Source organism: Mustela putorius, unplaced genomic scaffold (genome assembly GCF_011764305.1).
Source record: "Mustela putorius furo isolate JIRA1106 unplaced genomic scaffold, ASM1176430v1.1 tig00537350_pilon_pilon_pilon, whole genome shotgun sequence".
NCBI lineage: Eukaryota > Metazoa > Chordata > Mammalia > Carnivora > Mustelidae > Mustela > Mustela putorius.
Genome location: NW_025422471.1, coordinates 25773246 through 25794299, shown reverse-complemented (window position 1 = coordinate 25794299; position 21054 = coordinate 25773246). Strand labels below are relative to the sequence as shown.

The following is a 21054-nucleotide window of genomic DNA, read 5'->3' as shown; positions in this document are numbered from 1 at the left end:
CCCCCCGCAACCTTCCTTTTGTTGATGCCTGCCAAAAGAACCTTCAACTTCCACGCCCAGCAAATGTGGCTCTGCTCTCTTGGTCATCTGCCAGACGCACTATCGCTGGCCAGTCTGCTATGGCAAAGATGCTAATGTCTCTGCCACATGTAGTGACACCTGTTGGCAAAGTTGTGAGTGTTCTGCCCTCTTAATGCAGACCCTGACAGTGGCCCTGACTTGATAAAGGCTTCATGGCACCAACTGGTTCTCTGTGAATGGGGGAAGGATCCTTTTATCTCTTACCTTAAGTGTTTTTCCTGGGTTCCAAAGTAGTGCTTCTGGTGTTGTCGGTGATTGGAAAGAATTTTATGAAGGAGCTTTCAGCAGAGACGGCCAGCGGTCTACCAGAGTTCCATTATGTAGAATGAGTTCCAAGAAGTTGCTACCCGAGTATTTAAAACATTTCTGAGCCCTCCCACCCCTCCTGTGCATTCAGTAGAATTACGGAACTAGTTCACTACAATTTCACAATGACAGTTTTGCAGAGCTGATGTGTATCATTTTCAGGCCAAGGAGTTTAAGAAGTAGGTGAGGTGCATCTTCTTTTTCCTTTCTTAGCTCTAAGACCTCAGGGAATGTCAGAATATAGGATGGAAAGAGCCAGAACACCTTGGACTCTTCTATAAGTAAAAAATACATTTTCTTTACATTTAAAAATGATTAAAATGATAAATTATTAAGAACAGTTTGCCACAATTTAAAAAATACATTTCTGTTATTCTAAGCTACTAAATATTTGAGGTTTATGTGTACAGTAGCTAATGTTACTCTAATTAATTCTCATCTCCCTAAATTTGTTCTCCTTTAGGGCTCCATTTCTCAGAACCTTGTTTCAGGTCACACACAGAGTATAGTAGAAGCAACACTCAGAATTCCTTTCTTCTTTTCACATTGGTCCTTGGCAAGTCTTTCTATGGACTTCCTTAATACTCCTTTAAAGACCTTCCTGGAAACAGACTGTTGTTATTACAGAGTAATAGTTAAGCTCACAGGCCCCAAAGAGAGGTTTTTTGGGTTTGAACCTCACCTTTGCCCCTTACTAGCTGTGTGACCTTGGGCAAGTTATTTAACCTCTGTGTGTGTCAGTTGTTTTAAGTGCAAAAACATCGGGTGATAATATTACTTACCTCTAGAGGTTCTTGTGAGGATTCTGCAAGTCAAAAGATGTAGAGTACACGTACCTGGCTGAAATACACATTGCTGTTACACTATTGATAATACTCATATCTCCTCTAGTCACACGTGTGAATCTTGGATAAACAATTGAAATTTGAGCTGAGCTACTTCCTAAAAAATAGTAAAATGCCATATTAATAACAGATGTGATTTCTACTCTGAGAGAAAGGGCATATCCCTACATTTTGGAGTGCTGAACTCCAAAAGTACTTGAGTTATATATCAAGCAATGTGGGAGGCCATTTCACATATTTTGTTCTTAGTGGTTACAAAATTCTGCATAGTTAAATCATGAGACCAGGAATACATTCATGGTAGTTGGGTGATATATAGTGAATCATGATATAGTATTAGTCATTATTATAAATATAATACTGTATTGTATATTTACCTGCAAAGTATAAGAATTATTTTTTAGAATGTTATTTTTTGTCCTTTTGAATTTGTATTAATAAGAAAAAACATATATAAAACCAAGTCAATTAAGTTATTTATCTTCTGAAACACAAGAAGAGAATGACTTTTAAAAAGTGAGATTTTATAGGCTTCCTCAATATTTCTTGATACTGTCTAAGCAAGCTTGATCATAAACCCTTTTTAAAAATGTATAGATTCTGTTAAAATGAAAAAAATAAAAGTTTTTTTTTAAAGTTTTGGGTAGATAGAATTTTATATTTAAAAAGAACTTTGGGAATACCTGGGTGACTCAGTGGGTTAAGCCTCTGCCTTTGGCTCAGGTCATGATCTCAGGGTCCTGGGATTGAGTCCCATATCAGGCTCTCTGCTCAGCAGGGAGCCTGCTTCCCCCGCCCCCTCTCTGCCTGCCTTTCTGCCTGCTTGTGCTCTCTGTCTGTCAAATAAATAAATAAAAATCTTTAAAAAATAAAAAAGAATTTTGTGTTAGTTATCATTCAGCTTATATGGATCATTATTTCCCCAAGTGAGTGGGCAAGTATTTGAAATTATTTTAATGAAAATTTAAAAGTCATTGGTTTGTTTTCTGTGACATAGTACACTCATCAAATGTATGTAAATACACAGAATTCTAAGAAAAACATATGCCTGTTGTACTCAAGTTTTCACGTCCAAGAGACCACCAAGGAGCCAACACCAATGCAATCGCACAAGGGTTTATTTGGCAAGCTTAAGCTTGGGCCCAAGTGTATCTGACACAGCAGAGTAGGGACTTGGGCCCCGAACCAGATTACAGTCAGAGTTTTTAAAGGCAGAGTGGGGGTGGACTCGGCAGTAGATAATTGGGCCACAACTGCTGGCTCAGCAGTAGGTGAGGATAAAGGGGATGTTCAGAAGGGCTATCAGGGTAAAAAAGACTGTCAGGATGTTGGAGGCCTGGTTATTTTCAAGTCAAGGCCATTTCTCCCTCTGATGAGGCACTAACATGACGACAATTTGGAGTTTCCTGGTGGAATGTCACATTTCTCCTATCAAGCGTTCTTGTTAGTGAGTTTTAGGTTTAACTTTGTTTCCATTTTCTTCCACCTCAGCCTCCTTCAGGTTTATGGAGGGGAGGGCGATGTTAGGGCTAGACTCGAGGTGGGTACGGCCTTGTTTTTCTTGCCCTCCACATTTCCCCCTCTCAGAGGAACCTAAGGAAGGACCCAATCATGGGTCTAAGCTGACCTCAGTAACAAAGTCCAGTGTTTGGTAATCCTGTCTGAGTACCATGAGTTGAACTGCACTGACTCTGTCTTTGACAAAAGTAACTAATCTATTGATAATGCAGGGCCCAAAGGTAAAGAGGAGAAGGGGGATAATGAGGGTTACTTATCCCTCCGTGCACTGGTGTAAAAAGAGGGCATAGTATAAGTAACATTAGTGGGGTATGTGAGAGCAGCTCAGTCTCAGCTTTAGGGGATTGTCCTTGTTCAGCTGGCTCTTCCATTCTGGAACAAAATCCTTGAGAACGGTACGTGGGTCAGCTGGCCGGACGTGGATGTAGTGGACCCAGGAAGTAATTCTGTCGACCTTGAGAGCGGTTGGAGTAGTCAGGATCACGATGTAAGGTCCCTTCCAGCGTGGTTGAAGTGTCCGGTGTTGGTGTCTCTGGATGTATACCCAGTCCCCCTGGCTGATATTGATGGGGGTCCAGGGGTGGCCCGGTCTCATAGAGGGCCCTCAGCTTAGGCCACACCTGTTCATGGGTCCATTATAACATTTGGAGAGAGAGGAGTTGGTGATCATCAAACTCAGCAAGTACCTCAGGTTTTAAGTTGGGAATAATAGGTGGGGGAATACCGAACATGATCTCATAGAGGGTAAGCCCCATCTTATATGGGGAGTTTCGTACCCTATAGAGGGCAAAGGGGAGGAGAGTCACCTAATCCCCGTCAGTGTCTAGGGCTAATTTAGTTAAGGTCTCCTTTAATGTTCTGTTCATCCTTTCTACCTGTCCTGAGCTTTGGGGCCTATATGCACAATGTAATTTCCAGTCTGCCCCAAGCACCAGTGCCACTCCCTGTGTTACCTTAGAGACGAATCCTGGTCTGTTCTCTGATCCAATTTTAACAGGAAAACCATGCCTCAGTAAGATGTCTTCTAGCAGTTTCTTGGTCACAGTCTCTGCTGTTTCATGTTTGGTGGGAAATGTCTCTGTCCGTCCTGAAAAAGTATCTACAAACACTAGCAAATACTTATATCTGTATTTTCCAGGTTTTACCTCTGTGAAGTCTACTTCCCAGTAGGCTCCTGGGCAGTCCCCCAGGAGCTGGGTGCTCGGGTTAGATCCCTGGGCAGTGGCATTAGTTAACTGACATGCGTGGCAGCTTGCCACAATCTGTTTGATCTTTGATCAGGAATCTTTGATGGTGGTCTTTGCATGTCACACCAAGTCTTCCAATTTTTTTGTTCCCATGTGGGTACTTTTATGCATTTTTGGATAGGACTCGCCGTCCCAGTTCCTCTGGTAGGATTATGCTGCAATCTGCAGCTCTCCACCATCCATGTAAACGTTGTGTCATGGGCAGACGCCTAATCTATTGTAAGTCTGCATCAGTGTAGTTGAGGCTGTCTGGCAAGCTCGGTGCTCCTGGATCAGGCAGTGTGGTCACTAAGACATGGTCCACTGAGAAGGCTGCCTTTTTTGCCTTTAAGTCAGCCAGATGATTTCCCCTAGCCACTGGCGTATCTGCTTTTTGGTGTCCTGGACAATGGATGATGGCCAGTGCCTTAGGCAGCCAGAGGGCTCTTAGGAGCTCAAGGATTTCTACCTTGTTTTTAATAGTCTTTCCTTCTGCTGTTAAGAGCCCTCTTTCTTCATAAATGGCTCTGTGGATGTGGGCTGTGGCAAAGGCATATCTGCTATTAGTATAGAAGTTTATTCTCTTGCCTGCTCCCATTGTTAGTGCCTTGGTCAGCGCAATCAGTTCTGCACATTGGGCAGATGTCCTGGCCGCTAATGGTTCTGCCCATACAGTTTCTGTCTCTGTGGTTACTGTGGCCCCTGCATGCCGGATTCCTTCTCGGACGAAGCTGCTGCCGTCTGTATACCAGGTGTCATTCGTATCCGGCAGTGGTTGGTCCTGAAGATCGGCTCTGACTCCGTGTACCTAAGCTAGGATTTCTTGACAGTCATGTAGGGGGGTTTCCCAGTCAGGGTTAGGGAGCAGTGTCGCTGGGTTTAGGGCTGTTGGTGTCTGGAACAAAATTCTGGTAAGGTTTAAAAGCAAGCCCTGGTAATGGGTCAAGTGGGCATTGCTGATCCATCGGTCCGGGGGTTGTTTGAGCACCCCTTCGATGGCATGTGGGGTAGTGACGTATAGTTCCTGCCCCATAGCCAGCTTATCTGCGTCCTTGACCCTGGTGGCCACCGCAGCAGTAATTTTTAAGCATGGGGGCCATCCGGCGGCTACAGCATCTAATTTCTTTGAGAGGTAGGCCACCGGTCTTTTCCAGGGGCCCACATACTGATTTAGAACTCCCTTCGCCATGCCTTCCTTTTCATCCAGGTAAAGGTGGAAGGGCTTAGTCACATCCGGCAGCCTGAGTGCGGGGGCGGAGACCAAGGCTTGTTTAAGATCATTGAAGGCTTTGTTCATGGCCTCAGTCCATGCAAAGTCCTGTTTTTGTTTCGTGGCCTTGTAAAGGGGCTTAGCCATTTCAGCGAAACCAGGGATCCACAATTGGCAGAAACCCGCCGACCCTAGGAATTCTCGTAACTGGCAGACATTTCGAGGCTGTGGGATTCTCATAACGGTCTTCTTCCATGCATCCGTTAATCATCTTTGTCCATCTCTTAATTTGTACTCCAGGTAGCTCACCTCCGTTCTGCAGATCTGGGCCTTTTTAGCTGAAACCCGGTATCCCAGAGTTGCTATCGCTTGGAGCAGATCCTTGGTGCCTTGTAAGCATGTTTCCTGGGCTTCTGCTGCCAACAGGATATCATCTTCGTATTGTAATAGAGTCAGATTAGGGTGTTTGGCATGGAACTCATCTAAGTCTTCATGCAGTGCCTCGTCAAAGATGGTGGGCGAATTCTTGAATCCTTTCGGCAGTCGAGTCCAGGTGAGTTGGCCATTGATGCCCTTCTCCGGGTCCGTCTGTTCAAAAGCAGAGATCTTGGCTCTTTGGGGCCAAGGGCAAGCAGAAAAAGGCATCTTTTAGGTCTAGCACTGTATACCAAGGTTTGTCTAGGGGCAAGGTGGAGAGGAGAGTGTAGGGGTTTGGGACTGTAGGGTGCATGTCCATTACTCGTCAGTTAACTTCTCTCAAGTCCTGGACCGATCTATAATCATTAGAGTGTGGCTTTCACACTGGCAGCAGGGGAGTGTTCCATGCTGACTGACAAGGACGCAGTATGCCTGAGTCTAGCAGCTGTCGGATGTGTGGGGTGATCCCCTTCTGAGCTGTGAGAGGCATGGGGTATTGACGGACCCTGACTGGATCTGCTCCTGGCTTTAGTTCAATGTATATAGCTGGCTGATGTTGGGTCAGTCCCATTCCCCCAGTTTCTGCCCATGCTTGGGGAAACTCTTGCAACCAGTGGTCAGTGTTGGTCATTGGTGCTGGGGGCATTTGGTGAAGATGATATTCATCCTCAAGGTTCAAGACAAGCACCTGGATTGGGTGCCCCTCTTTATCCAGCACCTTTGCCCCTTTAGGGTGGAAACTAATTTTGGCTCCCATCTTGGTGAGTAGGTCTCGGCCTAACAAGGGGTATGGGCATTCAAGGATGACCATGAAGGAGTGGAATACCTGGCCCACTCCGAGATCCACTATTCTTCAGGTAGTCCATGAATATTGTTTAGTGCCCATGGCCCCCTGTACCCATGAGGTCTTATTTGTCAACTTCACTTGAGGTCGTAGCAAAACAGAGTGTTGTGCCCCGGTGTCTACTAGGAATTTAATTGGCTGCCCCTCCACTTTAAGGGTTACCCTGGGCTCGGGGAGGGGTGCCAAACCCCGACTCCACAATCATCAAATCTTCAACCTCCAAGATAGTAGTGGAGGCCTTTGGTTTTCTGTTGGGGCACTCCTTTACCCAGTGGCCTTTTTCCTTGCAATAAGCACACTGGTTTTTATTAGGGCAATCCTTCACCCAGTGGCCTTTTTCCTTGCAAAAAACACGCTGGTTCATATTCAGTTTGGGGTGTCTTCGATGGGGCCATCCTCCTTACCTGCTCCTGAAGTCAACTTCTTGAGATGTCTTTGTTTTTCGTGTGGGTCATCATGGTTGCAGCCAGTAGGATCTTAGCCAGGTTCTGGGTCTGATGGTCACTAATATTAGCCTGTTGTTCCTCCTGAGTCTCTCTGTTATTGTAGACTCTTTCTGTTACCACTATCAGATCCTGTAGGCTTTTTTCTCCCAGTCTTTCTACCCTCTGCAGTTTTCTTTTAGTGTCTGAAGTGGCTTAACAAAGGTCATAACAATGGCAGCTTGGGTTTCTGGGCCCCTGGATTCATAGGGGTGTATTGTCTGAACGCCTCTATGATCCTTTCTAGAAATGCCACCGGACTCTCATCTTAACCCTGTCTTACATCATATACCTTGGCCAGACTGGTAGGCTTGTATGCTGCAGCCTTGAGATCTGCCATTAGAGTCTGGCGGTAGACCTGGAGCTTCTCCTTACCTTCTGCCGAGTTGTAGTCCCAAGCGGGGTGAGACAAGGGGAAAGCTGCATTTATGAGGTCGGGGTTCTGGGTTGGCTGTCTGTCGTTACCCAGGACGGACTTTCAGGCTCCAACCTGGATTCGCTCTCTTTCCTCAGTGGTAAATAGAACCCGGAAGAGCTGCTGACAGTCATCCCAGGTGGGCTGATGGGTGAAAAGAACAGTATCCAAAAGATTGATAAGATCTTTTGGGTTATTGGAGAACTTTGTGTTTTGGGTTTTCCAGTTGTATAAATCACTGGTAGAAAATGGCCAATATAACATTGGCTGTCCCCCTGTTTCTTTGAGGGGGTCCCATGGCATGGAGGGGAAGGACAGTAGAATCAGCCAGTCCCAGGTTTGGGGCTGGGGTTGCACGATGGGTCCGTCCATGTGTCCCTGCTGCTGGCCCATGCATGGGGACCCCTCCATCTGGTGCACTCCCTCGGCAGCTCCTGATGCTTCTGCTGGGAGGGCAGATGGTGGGGAAAGGGGGACCTACTGGTAGGGTGGTGGAAAAATCAGGTCCTCCGTGGAGGTGTCCTGAAGGACAGGGTAAAGTGGAGTCTTTGGTTAGAACTCCATCATTTTGTCAGACTTCGGAGTTGGGTTCCGCAGGGCTAGAGCCTTGGATGTGGGTCCTGCTTTGGGAGGAAGAAAAGGTTTAAGCCAGGAGGGAGGATTTTCGATCATGTCTTGCCAGACCAGGATGTAAGGTATTTGGTCAGGGTAGCTGTGTGGTTTTTCTCTGAAGATGATGACCTTAACCTGTAAGATAATAGGTAGTTGAAAAGTTCCCTCCGGGGGCCATCCAACATTAAGGGATGGCCATTCAGACATGCAGAAAGTCTGAAACTTTCCCTTTCATACGTCAGTGCTCAGGTTATGAGCTCTTTCCCTGACCTCTGAGAAGTGGGCAATCATCAGAGACAGAGGGGTCATCTGCGTCTGTCCCATCACTTCCTCAGTCCACAACAAGACAAATACACTTACGACAATTAACAAGAACACACGCACAAAGACAAACGATCCGGTGCAGCCGCGAAGACAAAACTGAAAGGAAGTTAAGGGAGAATCCGGCCGCAATGGCAGCCGGCTCTCTTCACAGATGAGGACCTCATCCTCCGGGCTCGACCGCGACAGCGGCCGACCCTCCAGACAGGGGCAAAGGGACGTCTCCCAAGACCCCGCCCCGCCCCCCTCGTCGACGGCCCGCCACATGTCCACTTGAGCCAATGTTGACTCCAGATACTCAGACTGGAATTCCTACAGGTAAAAAAAATGCAGAGTGGAGCTCCCAAAGTATGTGCACAAATAGATAATATAAAAAAAAAAACAAAAAAAAAAACAAAAACAAAAAGTGAGTGTGCTCACCAGCTGGTGCAAGACCCTCTGGGTTGGGGTCCTGGGAGTCTCCCAGATCTCAGTGGAACCTCCAAATGTTGTTCCCGAGTTTTCACGTCCTAGAGTCTACCAAGGAGCCAACACTAATGCAATCGCACAAGGGTTTATTTGGCAAGCTTAAGCTTGGGCCCAAGTGTACCCGACACAGCGGAGAAGGGACTTGGACCCCAAACCGGATTACAGTCAGAGTTTTTAAAGGCAGAGTGGGGGTGGACTCTGCAGTAGATAATTGGGCCACAACTGCTGGCTCAGCAGTAGGTGAGGATAAAGGGGATGTTCAGAAGGGCTATCAGGGTAAAAAAGACTGTCAGGATGTTGGAGGCCTGGTTATTTTCAAGTCAAGGCCATTTCTCCCTCTGATGAGGCACTAACATGACGACAATTTGGAGTTTCCTGGTGGAATGTCACATTTCTCCTATCAAGCGTTCTTGTTAGTGAGTTTTAGGTTTAACTTTGTTTCCATTTTCTTCCACCTCAGCCTCCTTCAGGTTTATGGAGGGGAAGGTGATGTTAGGGCTAGACTCGAGGTGGGTCCAGCCTTGTTTTTCTTGGCCTCCATGCCAAAACATGCTCTTCTGAAAAGTCAACTTTAAATAAGATTGCAAAATACCATGATAGCCCTATCTAGACTATGATACAAATAACTGAAATTAAAATTGAAGATGTTGACAAAAACATACATCGTATGAAAGCATTAAGTTTACCATAAGAATAAATGAGGGGATGTAATCTATTTGCTGAGTTTCTAAGAATCCTCACCTAGATTAACCCACATTTCTTTAAAAAGAGCTGTAAAAGTGAACAGATACTAATTCATTTACGGTCAGTGAATATATAATATATATTAATATAATATGAATATATAATGTAAGTTATTTTAAATTATAAATAATCCTGTATTAATAAAATTACAGAAAATCTATATGGGAGGATTTTTATCTTTTTTTTTTTTTTAAGGCAAAAAGGGTTTGATGAAAACTTAATGGAAGTATTGCTATCCAACACTGTCATTTAGAAATTACTTTTCAGGGTGCCTGGGTGGCTCAGTGGGTTGAGCCGCTGCCTTCGGCTCAGGTCATGATCCCGGGGTCCTGGGATCGAGTCCTGCATCGGGCTCTCTGCTCAGCAGGGAGCCTGCTTCCCTCTCTCTCTCTCTCTGCCTGCCTCTCTGTCTACTTGTGATCTCTGTCTGTCAAATAAACAAATAAAATCTTTAAAAAAAGAGAAATTACTTTTCAAAGAGAGAAAATTCAATTGTATTGCTACATAAATATCTCCCTTCTAATAATAAAATTCTAATCGTTGGTGACTGTGAAAACCGCAAATTTTCTCTTATACACTTTGCTGGTGAAAAAGAATAAGATAAAAACAAAATAATATTTTTTTCAGATTTTATTTATTTATTTGAGAGCCAGAGCAAGAGAAAGTGAGAGAAAATGCGCATGGTGCAGAGAGGGGCAGAGACAGAGAATCTCAAGCAGACTCTGCACCGAGGGTGGGTGTTGGGGGCTTGATGTCACAACCCTGAGATCATGACCTGAGCTGAAACCAAGAGTTGTCACTTAACTGACCGAGCCACTCAGTCGCCCCAAGATTCTTTTTTTAAATTAGAGGTTTTAATTTATTATTTTTGGCATGGATTTTTCCTCTTCCTCCTCAGTTCCCAATTGCTGGCCCTCAAATCCCAAATCTTACTCACGCCTATCTCAAATATTAGTCCCCATAAGAAGCCTATTTTCGTTTGTTTTTGTTTTTCTGTTTTGATACTACTTCTTATTATCTGTTCCCATCTCACACACTCCGTCTTCTTAACTCATACTGCATTGTGCTGCTTATAGGCTGCTAGGTCCTCTGGGGCAGGGATTGTACCTTCTTCCTTTTTGTATCACCTGTGGGACCAAGCACAGAACTATGAGCAGTGGGCCCTAAATAAACGAATTAAAAATACTAAGTACATACGGTTTTCCTAGTCCCTTAAACAATAATTTGGGTTTGCTGTTGATCCAAACTTCTCTTCACTTACGTAGGGCTGTAAATCCCTTCAGAACAAAGCCCAGCCTGCGGCATGACTCAGCAGTGCTGGGTCTGTGCGTTCCTTGCTCTGGTAGCTTCCACAGAATGAAAGGAAGATTCTTTGAGCCACACCAGAGGGCAGTGTGACACACGTCGGCATGGCCATCCAGGCAGGTAAGAGAGGAAAAACAATGCAGTGATTCTGCAAAGAAAACATTTAGAACATAATTTACTACAAAAGGGATAAATGAACTTAATTTTATGTACTTTAATCAGTCATCCCAAGTCTGCCTGATTTGTATCACAGCTGCTGACAGTGATTTATTATTTGTGCTGTCAACAGGTAGAAATAGGTGTCTATCTGGGCAGACAAGGGTCAATCTTTACATTTATATAAAGAAATAAGTGATCATATTGAAAGTTAATGTTATTTTGTAAATATGAGAACAGCTATAAAAGGCACAATTATTATTTATAATTCAAATGGTCAGAGCATTTTTTTTTTTTTTTTTTTTTTTTTACAGGGGAAAGCGCGAACGCAGTCCCCCACTACCACAAATTATGCAGTCGAGTTTCCCACATTTGGGGAAATCGCAGGGGTCAGCACATCCAGAGTGCAATGGATAAGCCTCGCCCTGGGAAAACCACCTTCGTGATCATGGTATCTCCCCTGCCAGGTAAGTATTGGTCAGAGCATCTTAACCTATCAACTAAGAGCTTAATCTCCTTCTCAATATGTAGTATTTTTTGAGTTACAAAATGGAGCAAGTGAATGATTTGCGCAAATTTTTCTCCATGCCTACAAATATCATTATTGCCTCCAAGTTGGGATTCTAGCTCTCCAGCTGAAGTCCCACTGAATTTGAGATATGATGAAATAAGGCACAGTTGCATAATTCTGGTTCTGTATTCTTCTATGAAGTGGCATACTGTGTAGTACTTGCCAGGTGTCATCACTTCTATATTCCAGTTGATGAGTATTTATTAAACTGTAAAATAGAGGAAGCAGTCACTAACAGAGGGAAATTTCTCCTTGAGGGCTTATTGTAGACATTTGTTATCGTGGGCATTCCTGATCACCCAGCACCCTTTGAACACTCTCCTAATGTTTGCAAACATCCTGTTTTATGAGGCTGCCTTCCTCAGGTTGAAGCTGAAAGCTGGCTTTCCCAGATTCCCTTGCAGTGAGGGTACAGGCGAGTGGTCTGGATTCCATCAATCAGATGCAATTGCCTGTGACTTTGATTGGAAGGTGAGCAATGGGAGGAAAGAGGCATACAGAATGTGTTATTTGGCAAGGGTGGCAACAAAAGCGGTGGGCTCTTTAGGAGCATTACTGCCAGAGTTTCTGGCATCCACTCCTGTGCATCACGCAGCATGAGCTGGGCCCCATCTGTGCAAGTGATGGTGGTAGGGCTGACCAGTGACAGCAGCTGCGTTTGAGCTGTAGTGGCTCCTGCGGGGTACTGGACATTTTTCCTGGCTGCTCAGCGTCCAAGCCTGGTCACAAGCCCTCTCGGCTTCTGTGAATTACTCACTAGCCTTTAATTAATTCTTTTTCCTCTTAACCTAGCCAATGTAGATTTTGTTGTTCGCCACTTAATTGATAGAAACAAGGAATGAGAAGACATACATATATATTTTTTAGACATAAATTTTGGGATAACTTATAAAAATTGTATTGTGTTGTGAATCTAGGGAAATTTTCTTATGAAAATAAGAAAGGAGAAATGAAAGAGTACAATATAATACTTGTAACCTGGACCTGATAAAAGATCCCATAAATGAGATAAAGCAACTACAACTCAGTAAAAATAAAGTCATTTTAATATTTATATCTATAAGAAGCATGCTTTCTATAAATAAGGGAGATATCATTTTAATGTTCAGAACTAAGGATTTGAATGTCATATCAGGAAACACTTAAATTTTCATAACAAAGTGTAATTTAGCAAAGTACCAATCTTTTAAAAAAGCCAAATAGGAAACCGTTGTTTTTGTCTGATTAGTACCCCATTTACCTTCAATTTATAGACTCCCACTTTATTTTTGGGAGCCCTTGGGAGGTTAAATACATCGTTGAGAAAGGTAGACCAGCAGGATATAACATGATAAAAAGTTTTACATCTTATCCCCGAAGTGAGCACACTCTCACCAGTTACTGAACTGACCAACACTTTAATCTTGGATGTCCAGCCTCCAGAACGGTGAGAAATAAATGTTTACTGTTTAAGTACTCTAGTCTATGGTGTTTTTGTTGTAGTATTCCCAACAAATTAAACATTGCTGAGCCCTCACCTCAACAAAACATTGGTCTGATATTTTTTAATTGTTGTAGATGACTTTCAACTTAATTTGGAAATTAAAATAAGTGGAATCATAGAGTATGCACCTTGACCCTGGCCACTTTCACCCAGGGGAATATTTGTGAAATTGATCCATGATATATTTTTTTAAAGATTTTTTATTTATTTATCTGACAGAGAGAGAGAGAGATCACAAGTAGGCAGAGAGGCAGACAGAGAGAGGGGGGAAGCTGGCTCCCCGCTGAGCAGACAGCTGGATGTGTGCTTAATCCCAGGACCCTGAGATCACAGCCTGAGCCAAAGGCAGAGGCTTAACCCACTGAGCCACCCAGGCGCCCCCATCCATGATATTTTTGTTTTTCAGTATAATTTGTTCCTTTTTCTACTGAGTGCCATTGCATTGTGTAAAGGTACAATGTTTGTTCACCTGTGGGTGGACATTTGGGATCTTTCCAGTTTGGGCTGTTATTATTGTTCATATATATCTTTTTATGGACATGTGTTTTCATTCTCTTGGGTAAATACCTAAGATTATATTTGCTGCTGTGCATTAACTGTTTTTACATACTGTTGGCTTTGATTTGCTAATATTTTATTTAGGGCTTTCCTGTCTATATTCATAGGCCAAGAAGTCACCATGACTATCATTCAAGGAGGGGAACATTTAATCCTTTACTGGGAGGTAGAGGCAATACTAAGCCTTTAGCTCTTGACCTGTGTGAGAGCCATCATAGTAACAGTCCGTTATCCTAAGCAATGGTCAGTGAAACTAGAATACATATAAACGGGAGGGAATCATGCAGTGGAATAATCCATCTGTGGATGGAACCACAGAAAGAAAGGTACAATAAATGGCCATGGTAATGAGGAGTCATGCTGAAATTCAGAGACCACAAGACTCCATCCTCATAACTAAGTCAGCTTGCTCTACATTCCTTCCAATCTCTGCTTTTAGGGGGGTCAATATACATATGTCCTTAGGCAACCAAGCTGTAAATCAATGATCTTCTGATGGAAAGACAGTCAGAAACTCCCTGGAGGAAAACTGTACATTTTTGGAAGGCTACTGATATAATTTAAAATGTCAAAAAATGCCACGTCATCATGAGGCACACTGTTTTCAGTTGTGGTATGACCACTGTACCACTGTATCCAAAGGTGGTTTGAGAGAAAGTGCAGCTGCTCTGAATCCATGGAGTTACCGCTATCAACACTGGATGAAATGTCCTCTTTTCTTTTCTTTTTTTAAAGATTTTATTTATTTGAGAGAGAGAAAATGAGCAGGGGGCAGAGGGAGAAGGAGGTGCAGACTCTGCTGGCCAGGGAGCCTGATGCAGGACTTGATCCTAGGACCCTGGGATCATGACGTGAGCTGAAGGCAGATGCTTAACTGACTGAGTCACCCAGGTGCCCCAGATGTCCTCTTTCTTAAGTGTGAAGTGTTGTGGGAGTGTTACTGCTTTGAAAATTGTTCGATTCCCAAAAAGTAAAATTACTTATTCCATAGTAAATAATTCTCTTTACAAGTTAAGATTTATAACAAATTTAATGCAACTTCTCTTTCCTGTATACTTCTTAAATACTTGACTGAATCTTTGGCATGTCCTGAAGCAATTGGTAGACTTTTAAGAAAGTAATCAATATTCGAAGATGTCTCATCACAAAATTAGGAATTACGTAAAGATAACGGAGGTAAAAGATGAAGAACACATTGTTCTCTTGACTCATTTCACTTCCACCCTGGCAATGAATATTCATGAGCTGCTTGGACTACTAAGGTAAATTGATATTTTAAAGTCTGTGATTATTTGTGTCAGGAATACAATACTTGTAGGCTTTTGTTTTTGTACTTATATTTAATACTGAATATATATGACCAATTGTAAGTAAAATACCTTCTGTTCTTAAATTGCTCAATTAGTGTCATATTTGCCAAACATCACTTGAATAAATACTTAGTATACATGAAACACAAGTGCTTTATAACTTGCCTTTAAAATACTTAATTAAGAAATGGAGGAGCACAATATAAATAGCTTCTGTGACTTTGTGAGGAAGGATCTATTAGAGTAATTTTTCTGAGCGCCTTCAAGAGCTGCCTTTTTCCTTTTAACCAAGTGAAGGATATTCTTTCAAAATATATTGCTTGATTTCCTGCCATCTTAAGCAGAACAAATAGAATATAATCTATACCTTGTGCAGGTTGATAATTACGCATGTGCAGTTCACCAAGGGATGTTGCCCTTCAGGCTTATTAAAGTGCACAGACCAAAAGAAGAGATCAGAAAATGAAGCAGCACAGCAGTTTGGGACCATATAGTAAGTGATGGGGCCATCTATTAAATGCTTCCTCTCTCCTCCCATTCCCCTCTTTCATACCCATTGACTTCTAATCTATTTGTTTAAACTCAGGAAGATTGAGGGTTGAGACAAGGTGCCAGATAAACTTAGTTTATCTGACTTTATTTTATATTCTTTCACATTGTTTTGGGAGGGCGAGGGTGACTCTAAATGCAGGTATCAAGTGCATAAATTTATAGACCCTTTCCTCTCATTTTTGTGCCATAGGTCTTCTAGTTTAATAGACTTAGCTAAAGAGTGACTGCTGGAGACATGGCACTTTACTGGACTAGGGTCTGTGTTCTTTACAAGCTTTCAGTTTGTAAGGTAAATATGTATGTTCTGGGGATCTAATGTACAGTGTGGTGACTGTAGCTACTAATACTGTTTTATATATTTGAAATTTGCTGCAAGAATAGATATTAAGTGTTCCCAACACACACACACACACACACACACACACACGGTGACTATGAGGTGATGGACATATTAACCACCTTGATTGGTAATCCTTTCACAACTATATATATATATATATATATATATATATATAATTACAATCTATATATATTATAATGCATATTAAATCATCACATTGTATATTTTAAATACAACTCTTATTTGTCAATTATATCTCAGTAAATCTGGCGGGGAGAGTCCTGTGTACTAAAGTGTAAGAAAAGTATGGATGACCCTCTTAAGACATGGCTTTTAAAGTTTTTTGTGTGTGTGTCTTTTCTTAGAAGCAGGTCCTGGGACACAGATTCAGTAAGAGTAATTCATTTGGCTGGGGAAGGACACATGGGTAGTGAAGCACGCGGAGTGCTAACTATGCAGACAGCCACCAGTGCAGGCACCGGCACCTGGAGTGTGGGCGGGCTGTGCGCGGGGCAGACAGTGGAGCGCACGCGCAGCCACCACAATCACCTTCCGGGTCCAAGTGCGGCGTTCGCGTCTCCACGCTCTGCGCGTGCCTGCGTGGGGGGCTTAGGCGGCCACAGAGAGCCCTCAGGTGAGGGAATGCAGTTCCAGGTGGAGTGGAAGTAAGACCTGGTAAGAGATAAACTGACACATGGTAGACAGTTTAAGACTGAGCAGAAATCAACAGGAAACCGGCAGTGCCGAATGAAAAGTAGTCAGGGGCACTTTGCCACAGACAAAAGCTGAGGAGAGACTTTCATAGAGAAAAGGCAGAAGCAAGGTAAGGAATGATTGATCAACTCTAGCTGAAAGCCTAGTTGGCTGTTTGTGATTGGTTGAACTTAGGTTTTAATTTTGTAACCTTCAGGCATTTACAAACTTAGATTTTGGTTTGCTTAGGAAGTCGGCCACAACTTTGACGCTGCCTATTGCGTGGCTTCCTTGTGTAATTAATTTAACAAGTTTCTTGCCCTGAAGTGGCCATGGGGAGGGGGTAAAGGGGCGCCACCATCCGTGTCCACTCTAGCTGGAGGCCTTGACATGTGAGTGGCCTCTGTGATTTGTAGATTTGAATTTTGAGAACAAATTGGCAACCTAAAGAAAGAGGTAAACTGAGGAAAACTCAAATGACCTGAAATTGAGTTTGTTCTGGAACAGCAGAGGAATTGCAATTTGGGAAGCAGGAATTGTAACCAGCTATAGGTGAATCCCTTGAGGGTTTGCAGGGATTTTTTATCTATGGGCAAGAAGTGTAAAGAAGGGGGAGTCCAGCCAGTAAGCTCATTGGCTTGAAGATAGGGAGTGTTGGTGGTTGTTGTTGTTGTTGTTTTTAAGATTTTATTTATTTATTTGACACAAAGGGAGAGAAACCTCAAGCAGGGGGAGTGACACAGAGGGAGAGGGAGAAGCAGGCTCCCCACTGAGCACAGAGCGCAATGCGGGGCTCCATTCCAGGCCCCAGAGCCAAAGGCAGGCACTTAACCACTTAACTGACTGAGGCACCCAGGTGCTCTGGGATCGGGAGAGATTCTTGATGGATGTTCAGTGAGATCTATAGATCTCATGGGAGGTACATTTGAGTCTTTTGTAAATCAGGCATTTATGGGGAAATAAGTCTCTCAGTTCTTCAGCTTTTGTTTTCCCAATGGTACATGCATGAGACTCTCCAATTCATATCCTCTAGCTCCATCTGAGTTTGAAATCCTTTCACAAAATCAAGAGATGGTTGTGAGTTTCCTTTAACTATATACCAATGTCTGAAAACATTAGTCTGTAATGTTTCTGGAGGAAAAACTCAATTCCTATTAAGTAGATCTACATTGCCTATCTTTACTGGTTGACTTCCCAACTAAGTTATCCAACAAATTGTCTAACTCAGCTTTCTAATTTTATAATAATTTAATTATTGCCAATTTGAATGTCTTCTGTTTTTTGAATAGTCAGCCTTGGTCAGAGGAGGGAGAGGTGATTGATTTTCTAGTGTCAGTTTACTCCACTGCCTGAGCTCAGACAGTTTTTAAAAATTACAAAGTAATGATTCTGAAAAATATTATGTCAAGCACTGCTAATTTATGAAAACTTTATACTGTCTTTGTAAGATGCTCAGCTGTGGGAGCAGTGAGTACAGATAAACAGCGATTCTGTAGGTTGTAGCAGAGAGCTCTTTTTATTGGCTAGCATCTTTTTTGTATGTGGTTCAGTTTCTCCTCAAATCCATTTCGCCCTCGAGGTATTTCTCTAATGGGGTCTCACACGTCCACATACCATTATGGGGTTGGCATATATATTAGTTTTATGTGTCGTCTTGACTGAGTCAAGGGATGCTGAGATTAAACATTACTTCTAAGTGTGTCTGTGAGGGTGTTTCTGGATGAGATTAGCATTTGAAGCAATACATCCAAGTGAAGTAGACTGCCCTCCCCAACATGGGTGGGCTTCATCCAATCCTTTAAGGGCCTGAATGGACCAAAAATCAGAAGAAAGGAGGTTTCATTCTTGTCTTGCCTTCTTGCTTGAGCCAGGACATTGGTTTTCTGGCTCCTGGACTGAGATTTACACTATCAACTCCTGTGGTTCTTAGGTCTGTGAAGTTGGACTGAAACAACATATATGAATCTATATAGTATAATACATATAATATATAATATATATTATATATAATATTCTAGTGGTTAAAATATATTATATATATAATATCCTATATATATATTATAATACATAATATATATATAATATCCTAGTGGTTCTCTTTCTCTGGAGAACCTTGACTGAGGCAGCATGTGACCAGTGCTGGGCCAATCTTAGTACACTATTTGGTTTAGCACACAGAAGTGGAAACATGATCCAGTCATGGTCAACCTGTGTGTGCATGTGTGTGAGTTTGTGTGTGAGAAAGAGAGAGAGAGAGAAAGAAAGAGAGAGAGGTGGGGGAGAGGAAATGGGAGAGAGAGAGGGAGGGAGGGAAGACGAAAGATTGATTATGGATATGGGGAGAATGAAATTCTCTTTCTGCCTCATTTGCTAATCTGATAATAAAAGATGAGGTGTGATGTGGTCACTGTCTTGACTCCCTTAAGTAGAAAGAGATTCTATGCAGAATGCAGCCAAGTAGAGACAAGTCATGAAGACAGAAAGTCCTGAAGACTCTAGTCCCTAGATATAGCTGTGATTGAGTTTAACATCAAGGGTCTCTTGGGGTGCCTGGGTTGCTCAGTGGATTAAGCCGCTGCCTTTGGCTCGGGTCATGATCTCAGTGTCCTGGGATCAAGCCCCACATCGGGCTCTCTGCTCAGCGGGGAGCCTGCTTCCCCTTCTCTCTCTGCCTGACTCTCTGCCTACTTCTGATCTCTCTCTCTGTCAAATAAATAAATAAAATCTTAAAAAAAAAAATCAAGGGCCTCTTTTTCTGTTAGCTAATTCCTCTTCAGTTTAGTTTAACTTAAATTTCTAGATTTCTAGCACCTGCAGTAGAAAAAGTTCCAATTAAAACACTACTCAGAACTGGTAAGAAATTGAAGATAAAAATGAGAAAATGTATCAGGAAACATTTTTGGGAAATTTTCTTGATGGTTAAAAATCTCCTTAAATATAATCAAAACTGATTTAATATCAACTAACAAGATGTGTTTTTAAACCAGAATATGTGTGAAGTTTTGACAGAAGTTTTCAATGGCTCTTGCATTACAGCATCTCTAAGAAAAAAAGATAGATAATATTTGTTTACTTACAGAAAGTTACTCCTGAATATTTTTATCTCCTGGCATCCTGTTCCAATGAGTTTGTGAAAGCTGGTAAGTAAATATATAGATATTTATAAGTCATATTAAAAATTATGTATTTTAGATATATTATATATTATATGTAATATAGTTATATATTTAGTTATATTTAGTTAATATGTATTAATAGATATTAAAAGTTATTTAATTAATATAATTATATTAATATAATAATATTATAATATAATATATTAATTAAATAATGCAATTGGTTAATATATATTTAAAGTTATATATGTTAAAATTATATATATGTATATGTACATATGCATATACATATGTATATATACTTTTATATTTTTTGTTCCTATATGCAGCTTTATTTTCAGGGTTAGGGGATTAGGGTGTGAAGTAACTCCCAAACACAAAAAGCATTTCTCAATGTGCAGTATTTACACTCTCCAGTAAATCAAATAGTACTTGTAATTCCTTTGAGAAAGGAATTCCTTTCCTTGTAATTCCTTTGTCAGAAAGCCTTGAGGTTTCAGTTGATGTCTGGCTTTGGAAACCTTAAAGATTCCTTATAGGATGGTCAATCTTGTGGCAAATCCCTATTCTTTCCTAAGCACCAAGACCTCACACTGCTGCCAAGCAATGTTCTCAGCTGTAGTTGCCTTACCTTAAAAGAAACCCAGTTGTACAGCAAAAATGAATAAGAGGCTGAAGTCTCTTAGTGCCTAAGTTCAGAGTTGTGTGAGTTCTGCCATTAACATATCCATGGAAACACCTAGGTTGTAAAAAAGCAAGGGGGATCACACAATGATTGTGACAAATCATCTGTTCTCAAACTTTGTTTTCAGGATCACTTATACTCTTAAAAATAATGGAAAAACTCAAAAAGCTTTTTTCATTTATATTCATAGTATTAGAAGTTAGATTTAAAAAAAATGTAAGTATTGGGAGGCTTACAAGCATATGGTACAGGATATGAGTTTCCAGTATCTTAAGTTATATTGAAAGATTGGAGTTTGTAATTGGCAGCACTTACTGTGTTCTTTTCCTTAAAGTAACTAGAATGTGAAGTGAAAATGTCCACCAAGACACAAATCCAAATAACCATAGTTTGCCTCTGTTTTTTCAGGACAACATGGTGTTCTATCAAGAAAATGTCTATGAGGGACGCCTGGGTGGCTCAGTTGGTTAAGCAGCTGCCTTCGGCTCAGGTCATGATCCCAGCGTCCTGGGATCAAGTCCCACATCGGGCTCCTTGCTCGGCAGGGAGCCTGCTTCTCCCTCTGTCTCTGCCTGCCACTCTGTCTGCCTCTCTCTCTCTGACAAATAAATAAAATCTTAAAAAAAAAAAAAAAGAAAATGTCTATGAGACATTCAACAATAGAGAACAAATAGGGTAGATGGTGGGAGCTAGTTGGAGGATGGTCTAAATGGGTGATGGGTGGGTAATTGTTAGGATAAGCACAAGGGGTTAGAGGTAAGTGAAGAGACTAAATTCTACTGAAACAAATATTACA

General features: G+C 42.0%; 1 long non-coding RNA gene, 1 other non-coding gene and 1 pseudogene across 3 annotated transcripts; 1 reads left to right on the top strand and 2 right to left on the bottom strand.

Annotated features, from left to right (window-relative positions):
- Window positions 1-2406: 2406 nt before the first annotated feature.
- Window positions 2407-7745, bottom strand: LOC106007262 (annotated as a pseudogene).
- A 3516-nt stretch (window positions 7746-11261) lies between these two features.
- Window positions 11262-11425, bottom strand: LOC123390443. Its single transcript, XR_006605041.1, has one exon. It is a non-coding gene; the product is annotated as a U1 spliceosomal RNA (small nuclear RNA).
- A 4887-nt stretch (window positions 11426-16312) lies between these two features.
- Window positions 16313-20806, top strand: LOC101691637. 2 transcript variants are annotated; one of them, XR_001181924.2, is made up of 3 exons: window positions 16313-16439; window positions 19537-19597; window positions 20667-20806. It is a non-coding gene; the product is annotated as an uncharacterized LOC101691637 (long non-coding RNA). The 2 variants fall into 2 exon arrangements; XR_200534.3 differs by having other exon boundaries at window positions 16313-16587.
- The last annotated feature ends 248 nt before the right edge of the window (window positions 20807-21054 follow it).